Here is a 9,885-nt window from a genome sequence, read left to right on the forward strand (position 1 = left end):
GATATATTTTCTTGTTTCTTCTTTTTGTTCATGTTTAGTTTCTAAGGTTTTCAGTAGTGAATATGTATTGCTTTTCCCACAAGAAAAGTCACTTTTACTATAAACCTTTTCATGGCTCTCCTTTTTTAAGTGTTATTTTCTGTCCTTCCACAACTCTCAGGGGAGGTATTGCTTCCTCTTTACAGATTCTGAGAACCCACAGAGCGTATGCAGGTGCTGGATTCTGGTTTCAGCCCCATGCCTATCTGATTCCGCAGACACACTGCCTCTGGTTAACTGCTTTGAACAGTCTGTGGGTTTCAGTGACAGGCCAGGTGACTGTCGGTCAGCTGTGGCCATGGCCACGAACAAGGACCTGACAAGTAGCAGAGAAGATCCTGCAGCTGGTCTCTGTCACAGATGCTGGCTCTTGCTTGGATCCCAGCAGTTCTGGGAGACAGAATGTATTTTCACAGAGCTTAGTGGATCCCAAAGTTGCCATGAGAACCCTCCTACATTGCTGATGGGATTGTAAATTGGTACAGCCACTATGGAAGGCAATGTGGAGGTTTCTCAAAAAACTAAAAATAGAAATATCATGCAACCCAGAAGTTCCACATCTTGAAATTTGCCAGAAGAAAGCCAAACACTGATTTGAAAAGATGCATGTACTCCTATGTTTATTGCAGCATTATATACAAGAGCAAGATGTGCAAGTAATGTAAGCACTGATCAATAAATGAATGGATAAAGAAGATGTGGTACATATGTACTATGGAATATTACTCAGCCATAAAAAAGAATGAAATCTTGCCATTCCCAGAAACATAGATGGACCTAGAGGGTATTAGGCTTAGTGAAATAAGTCAGACAGAGAAAGACAAATACCATATGATTTCACTCATATGTGGAATCTAAAAAACAAAACAAATGAGCAAACAAAAAACAAATAGACTCATAGACACAGAGAACAGACTGGAGGTTGCCAAAGGGAGAGGGTAGGAAGATGGATGAAACAGGTGAAGGACAAAAATTTTAGTGAGAATGTTTGGTATCTTGATCCAGGTGATGGTTACATGAGGGTATACACATGTCAAAAACTCATGGAGCTATATGCTAAGATTTGTGCATTTTATTGTATGTACCTCAATTTAGAAAAAAATTTTAAGTGCCCTGAGTGTTGCCCTGGGTACAGACATTTGGAAATTTCAGGAGGATTCTGGAATTTGCATTATGCTTCCAGCACCATCAGGACTCTTACCAGGAGCTCAGAGGGGCCATATGGAAGAGGCCTCATGTGGGAGGCATGCTTAAATATCTTTGAATCTCCTCTGAAACTGTGATTTCACCCAATCAACTGCACCACTTTCAGACCCAGAATCCCACTGAAACAAGAGCATTCTGGCAGTGAGGACAGAGGTGTCTTTATTTGTCTCTGCAAATAAAGCCACCTGCATGGTTTGTCTGAATTTTTAAAATTTTATTATAAAATTTGCCACATACTTGTTCTCTCCTGTTCCCTTTCCTTCAACCCATGATCTCAAGTTAGGAATTGTGGATGCCTTGCTGCATCCATATGAAAGGACATTTTGTGACACAAAGGCTAGGCAAGTTACATCTCTCAAAAGCTTAAAAACAGTCATCTTAGATGCAGGTCAGAAAATCTCAGTCAATTACCATGACCTAGGTTCTATACAGGTCCTCAGTGTGCTGCTTCAGTTTCTTTTCAGTATTTCAAATACTGATGATAAATCCATTCTGGAGTAATATGGGTATATGTGTGTTGAGATCTCTATCGAAACATCATTCAATAGCTTTAGTATTTATTTGTGTCCTTGTTATGCAGCAGGCACTACAGTTTACATATATGATAGTATTTAATCCTCACAACTCCATGAAGTGGGTATTAATATCCCTTTTAACAGATGAAACTCTGAGAGGTTACACTGATTGCCCAAGTCACACAGCTCATTAGTGACTGGGTTGGGATTTGGACAGGGGTCTGGCTGTCCTCCAAGTCTGTGGGTTTAAAACCTCTGCTACTCAGTCTCCAGATGTTAAAGGGCAGACAAAAATAGAAATCCCCCCTCTGGAGCACTTCTCAATTTGCAAAGATCACAGCACTAAACTCCTATAAGTGCTTGAGTGTGGCTTCCTCTTTGGATTGGATTATAGGTGGAAGCAGGGATGCTGGTAAACATTTAACAGCTGGGCCTTGGGGAACAGGGGGGAAATGCCGCTTGACAATATTTGCTAATTTCTGTGGTGTAAATACCTCCACCTGGTCAATTTCAACCTGAGGTCACTGAACACAGAGTCGGGAAGATACACACACAGTTGGCCCTCCTGAACCTGTAGGAGCCTACCCAAGCCTGCCACAGGGTGGAAGAACTACGCTGAGCTTTTACATGTGTAGAACAAACCACATCCCACCCAAGCCCTAAAAGGACTAGAGGGATTATGTTGAAAGTCTCTGGTCCACAGCATGAGGCTCAAGATCTCTTACACAACATTTGAAAGCTTTTAAACTTGGCCTCCACCTACTTTCTGAAGCTGCCCTCCAGTTCTCCATGCTCCAGCCACAGAGTCCTGCTGGTTCCCGTCTCTCGCCCTCTCTCTTTCTCCCTTGCCAGGCTTACCCTCCCCTAATCTTCTAGCCAATTCCTGTTCTTGCTCCCAGTCTCAGCTCTATGGCAGGAGCTTTCCTCAATTCCTGACTTGATTTGCTCCTAATCCCGATGTACATCTTCTTTGCAGTACTTAATCACCATTTCATAGAAATCACTTTTGTGCTTTTAATATCTCTCTTCCTAGATACCTGGCACACAGTAGGAACCCAGGGAAGACTAGCAGACCTTCAGTATACAGGGCTCAGTCCAATGCAGTTTAGTAAGCCCCAAACAACTCAGCCCCCCTCCTGGATCTTAGCTAGCACAAGGTAGCCACTCACTAAACTGTACTGAGCTGAAGTTGGCATGTGACTCATACTCAGAAGACCTCAGAATCTCTTCTAAAAGTATGACTTCACAGTCACACCTCCCTTCATAGATGGGATTTTATAATCATACCTCTTCCACTGACCTGAGAATAATGTATATAAAACTACATTACTGTGTGAGGATTCCCAGCCTTCCCTTCTTTGCTGGTCTGGTACCAGCAAAGGGTCCAGCAAAGTTGGACTGATGGACATTGGAAAAGGCAGGAGAAGAGAAAAAAAGTAAAAGCCAAAAGGGTTTGGGCATTTGTAAAAGAAAGGAGCAAAATTAGGGGCCAGCTGCCATGCATATGAGATGTTAAGAAGCCAGAGGTTGAGAAAATGGATTAAAAATTTTTTTGCTCTGTACTAGGACTGGAAACCCTTTTGGTGAATTTTTTTAAAAAGGCTAAATAAAGGTCTAAGTGGTTTGAAACTATTATTTTGAGTGTTGTTTTTCTTGCTGCTATTGCTGTCATGCAATGCAGGCCCCAAAACAAGAGCAAGAAGGCCCATTTTTAAATGGTAGTATTATTTAAGACTTTATCAGTGACAAGGATGGAAATCCCAAACCAGTTTAAGGAAACAAAAATTCTTCAGGCTTATTGAATTAGGAAATTCAAGGATTGGTGTGGCTATGGGATGGCTCTAACAGAAAAAGATTCTGACTGGCCTGGCTTGGGTCACATGTCATTCCCTAACCCAGTAAGTGTGATCAGGCAGATGGCATACTCTAAATGGTCAGTCTGGATATTACGCCCTCCCCTGGGGAGGGAGGGATGCATGGAGCACCCTGATTAACAGGCCCACTAAGTGGAGCAAAGAAAGGGTGCCCCCACCTCCTGCCCCCACCAAGAATGGATGCTGCAGAGACGAAGAGCACACACCCACTACAGAGGGTCAGGTATGAGGCGACCTCAGAGATCATCCACACCAACTTCCTACTCTGAAAGTTTCCCATCTCCAAAATCCTGGAAATATGAGCATCCATTTGCTGCTTGGACTCTCCAGTGATGAGCTCTTACTATCTTTTGGGGCTGCCCATTCTTTTCTGAGCAATTCCTGTTAGGTACATCTTAAATTGACCTACAGCCTTGTAACATCCTGCAATCATCTAATGCATCCTTTTGGAACTGCACAGAACAAAGTAACCCCCTTCTCTCGATGTGGACCTTTCAGATGTTAAGGTGTCCAGATCCTTCTTATCAGATGGTGTAAAGGTGATAACCAGTTTCCAGGGGACAAGAGCACCAGCCTAGAAATCAGGAGGCCTGAGCTCCAGCCCCCAGTCTGTCTTTAATGCAGAATCATGGCCTTCTGTTTCATAGATGAGGTTACTGTGTCCCCCCAAATTCATGTTGAAATTCTAACCCCCTAGTGATGGTATTTTGAAGTGGGATCTTTGGGAGATGATAAGGTCATGAGGGTGGGACCCTCATGCATGGAATTAGCTCCCTTATAAGAAGAGATCATTTTTCTCTCTGCCATGTGGGAATGCAAGGAGAAGACATGTTTGTTGTCTGCAAACCAGTGTGGGAAAAATGAAAGTTCCTATGGTCAGGATCCTCACCTGACCCTAACCTACTTGATAATGTAATTGGCCTACTGCTAGGCTAATGCTTTCACACCCTTGGCAGTTATTGACTGAATCACTATATAAAGAGCTCTGTCCAGTGCTCTGGGCAGAGGCAGAGATGAAGGTGGATTACAGACCTGCAGACTGCTGGATGCAGACATGATTCTAGTGCTCCACCTACTGCCGTGAGAATTAAGGTGGGTATAAACATTTTTACCCCAAGAATGTTCCGTTGTCATTTCTTGGTCTCAGTGAATCCATAGTGAACTTGTCTGGGCTGAAACTCTTAGGCAAGACAATCAGGAAGAGTGTTTTCATTAAGACAAACTTGGCTGACATCTGATGTCCCTGCCTCCAGACCTGTGAGAAACAAATGTTGTTCAAGCCATCCAGCCTATGACATGCTGTTATACCAGTCTAAACTAAGACAGATACTGAAGTAAAGGGAAGTTAAGGGACATGACCAAGGTCACACGACTGGAAATGGGGAAGCTGGAATTCGCATCCAGGACTACATAATTTCAAAGCTTCCATTCTTAATCATTTTATGACCTCGAGAAAGTTATATCTTTTCTCTGGGTCTCAGTTTTCTCATCTGTAGCTTGGGAATTTTAGTGTGAATTAGAATCACCTGGATGGTTTGTTAAACTGCAGATTGCTGGGGCTCATCCCTGGAGTCCCTGATTCAGTATTCCTGGTGAGGCCTAAAGATTTGCATTTTAACAAGTTCCCAGGTGCTGCCCATCTGGGTTCCACACTTTGAGAACCACTATAGTAGTTGATTGCAGCTCTAACACACCATAATGTGGGGTGGGGGAAATTTTGCCTTTCCATTTAGCTTGGGCTTAGGCCTTTATTAAATGTGGGGTGTGTGTGTGTGTGAGACAGAGAGAGAGAGAGAGAGAGAGAGAGAGCGAGCAGACAGCAGGAATTTTGTTCCACAGTAAAGTTAATTCAAGGGAAATTCAAGAAGTTGGTAAACAAATAGGGATGAGGAATAGATGCCCAGTTAAAGGGAACTGAAAGGAACAGGCTCAGAATGAATTAAAATAATGCCACTTATTGAGCACCTACTATGTGCTAACTGCTTTTGCTACTTTATCTCATTTAATTCTTATAGCCAGTCTGTAAATTATGTAGCATCAATACTGTGCTTTCCCAGCAGGAGGCTGAGGTTCAGAGAGGTTAAGAAAAGGAGCTAATGGGAATGTAATATGGTACAGCTGTTGTAGAAAACAGTTCCTCAAAAAGTTAAACAGTTATCATATGACTCAGCAATTCCACTCTTGGGTTTATACCCGAGAACTGAAAACATGCCCACTCAAAATCTGTGGTGTGTTCATGATAGCCAAAACGTGGAAGGTGATTGTCCATCAACTGATGAACAATGAACATTATGTGTTGTGTTCACACAGTGGGATACTAGTCAGGAATAAAGGAACTGAAGAACCAGATACCTGCTACACCATGGATGAACCTTGAAAACATGCCAAGGGAAAGAAGCCTGACACAAAAGGCCACATATTGTCTGATTCCATTTATAATGACATGTCTAGAACTGACAACCTTATAGAGACATAGGTAGATTAGTGGCTGCCTGGGGCTGGAGGAAGGGAGGAGAACTCGGGGTGACTGCTAGTGGCATGGGGTTTCTCTGTTCCTGATGATGAAAATGCTCTGGAATAGGTAGTGGTGATGGCTGCATAACTGAATATATTAAGCATCGTACACTTTTAAAAAAGTGAATGTCTAAGGTGAATGTTATGTAGGTGGATTGTATCTCAAGGGGTGGGGGAATTCCTAATGGCAGAGAGAGAGAGAGAGAGAAATGTACAGTTGGGATTTGAGCCCAGGGGCATATGGCAGCCTGGGAAGAGCCCATGACAGCGGCTCTTGGCCCAGCCCCTAACCGTGGGCAAGCCCTCTCCTCCCTTTGCTGCCTCAGCCTCCCCTGCTGTCCCCCGCACCCCGGGGCCAACGAGAGGAGGGCTCGGGCAGGTGCTGCGCAGCGGATGGGGCAGGGGGAGCGGGGGAGTGAGGGAGTGAGGGAGCGGGCAGGGCCGCTCTGTTCTGAGAACCCTCCGCCTTCCCGTCAGGACAGCCCGGCGCTTTCCAAACCTGCCTTTGCGCCTTCCTGGCCTGGGACGATCCCCAGGCGTGCTGGCCTGCGGGCGGACAGGGACCGACGGCGCGCCTGCCCAAACCCGGCCGGGGGCGGAGGCCGAGGCGCACCCGCAGCTTCTGGGAAAGCCGAGGCTGCCGGGCGCGAACCCGTGGCCCAGGCCCCTCTCTGCGCCTGAGCCTTTGCAGACACCCGATTCCTCCTCCGTGGGGTCTCCGTCCTGCGCGCCTGTCCCAGCAGGCCTGCTATGCGCTGCATTCTCGTCGGGGGCTCCCCACTCCCTTTCTTCCTTTTATTCTTTCTCTTATCTCTTTCTTTTTAATAACTGATTTTTAATTGTGCAAGCAATAGATGAATACATTTGTCTTTTAATACGTTAAAATAGCGTAGATTCACCATTACGTCACCCTTTCTCCTCCCCCTGCCCCAGTAACTATTACCCGTTTCCGGGGGACTTTTCACATCTTTTTCTATGAACTCGTTGAATATATGATATTGTGCGTCTCTCTGTGTGGTTTTTATATAAATTGTTTCGTACTTTACCATTCTGCAACCTGCTGCTGGCATTTTTCACTCAACAAAACTTCGTGGAGAACCTTCCACATCAATACATTGGAGACCGTTTTTGTTATCTGCTCGAAGTATTCCGCGATTCAGGTGTGCCATTTTTATTTAAACGTTCTCCAGTTGTTTAGAATGTTTTCCACTTTTCATAATGACTAAAACGCCGCACGATGACCTTTGCTCCCCACGCCGCGTACACCGGGGCGGGTGTTTCTATGGGGTAGATGACTGGGAGATGTGGATCTCCCGGGTCCTGGGTGTGTGCACTTTAAAAATATAACAGATACTGCAAATTGTGCTTTACAGTGGCTGAACCAATCTAATTCCTACCAGTTCTATACATGAAAATAGCCTTTTCCCAACATCCTTATCAATCTTGGATCTCATCAAACAGCATTTTTTGCCCCTGAGGTTTTCTCAGTGCTAATTTGATTTTACGCGGGAGTTTTCTGGAAGTTCCAGGTTGCTGGTGTCAGAGAACCCAGAAATTGGGGCTAGGTGGTCTGAATGCCAGCCTCACTCTGTCACCATCTGCTGTCACCTCGCTGGTCCTGGGCACACCCATAAACACACTCTGTCTTCATTCTGGATGTCTCTCTGTGGAGAATATTGGTCATGAGTTTTTTTTATAGGTTCCCTGTTTCCTTGCCTCTGAGATGCAAAATTTCTCAGTCCTTCTGTTTCCCCTTCCATCCCCTGCCTGGACTCTGAAATGCTTGGGCAAGTCAGGGGTCCGAAGCTGCCCGCTAGAATGCACACGTTCCCACCAGCGGACAAACCTTCAACTCACCCATTCATCACCGAGTAGCATTCCAGAGGGGACATTCTGACCAGCTCAGCAGGTCACAGAGGACACCAGAGGAAAGGGCTTTGTTTATTTATTTTCCTGTATGAAACTTCACTTTAGAATAGCAAGATGTGTTCCGTGTAGAAAATTTGGGAAATAAAGAGAATTATAAATCAAATCAAGTCAAACATAATCCCACTCCCCAGACTCATTTGCTGCCATTTGTGTCTGTCTTTGATAGATGAGTATATAGACAATATTTAAAAAAAATTATAGTTGACATTATAGTTTCAGGTGTACAACATAGTGATTTGACATTTTTATATATTACAGTGCTCACCACGATGAGTATAGTTACCATCTGTCACCATACCAAGTTATTACAATATTATTGACTATATTGCCCAGGCTGTACCTTTCAACCCCCTGAATGACTGACTTACTTTATAACTGGAAGTTTGCACCTCTAAGTCCCCTTCCCTATTTTGCCTATCCTTCTACCCCTTCCCCTCTGGCAACCACCAGTTTGTTCTCTGTATTTATTAGTCTGTTTCTGGGTTTTTGTTTGTTTGTTTTGCTCTTTAGATTCCACATGTAAGTGAAATTATATGGTATTTGTCTGTCTTTGTTTGATATTTCACTTAGCATAACAACCCTTTAGGCCCATCCGTGTTGTTGTAAATGGTAATATTTCATTCTTTTTCATGACTAATATTCCATTGTGTATATGTACCACATCTTCTTTATCCATTCATCTATTGGTGGACACTTAAGTTGTTTCCATATCTTGGTTATTGTAAATAATGCTGTGATAAACACAAGGGTGCATAGATCTTTTTGAATTAGTGTTGTTTTCTTTGGGTAAATACCCAAAAGTGGAGTTATTAGATCATATGTTATTTCTATTATTAATTTTGGGGGGAACTTCCTTACTAGTTTCATAGTGGATGCACCAGTTTACATTCCCACAAGCAGTGTAGACAGGTTCCCTTTTCTCCACATCCTCGCCAACGCATGTTATTTCTTGTCTTTTTTATATTAGCTATTCTGACTGGTGTGAGGTGGTATTTCATTGTGGTTTTGATTTGCATTTCCCTGGTGATTAGTGATGTTGAGCAACTTTTCACGTAACTGTTGACTATGTGTATGTCTTCTTTGGAAAAACGTCCATTCAGATCTGGCTGTTTTTTAATCAGATTATTTGGGGTTTTTGGTGTTGCACTGTCTAATTTTTCCCGTAGCATTATGTTATAAGCATGTTATTTAAAACCTTTTTTTAAATCTTGATTTTTTTTTTTTATGGCAGCTTTCAGAAAAGCTGTACCAATTTGGGTTCCCATAAGAAGGTGTAGATGGGTAAGCATTCAAAGGTGCAGCATGGCCCTCACCCACGTGGACATACAGTCTGGGCTCTAAGGGACAGAAGACCCTGCTGGGGGGAAGTTCTTCTGAGAGGGTGGTCAGACAGCCCCCAGGCATTTCACCCTTAAAGCCTGCCCTCAAAAGCTTTCTTAGCTATCACTGCATTTTGTAAAAGTGAGCACCAGGGGGCACCACACACCAAAAGAAAGTGACTGAATGTGAACCATTTGGACAGACATTTCCAGGGCCACCCAAGGCAGAGAGAAGACTGTCTCTCCTGGCTTCCTTGAAATCCTCCTTACCTGACCTCCTGCGTCCTCCAGGTGGGGGTGGGAGGGGACCTTCAGATGGACCTTTAGGAGTCGGAGGGGCATATCTGGGAGGGCCAAGGCAGTGTACAGTATAGTGATAAGAGCCCTGAACTGCAGCTTCCCCGTACTGCATCTTTAGGCTGATCACATCACTGTTCAGAGCCTCAATATTTCTCATCTGTCAAATGGGAGTGACAATTCCCTGCCTTC

This window comes from Manis javanica, chromosome 4, assembly GCF_040802235.1.
Source record: "Manis javanica isolate MJ-LG chromosome 4, MJ_LKY, whole genome shotgun sequence".
Lineage (NCBI taxonomy): Eukaryota > Metazoa > Chordata > Mammalia > Pholidota > Manidae > Manis > Manis javanica.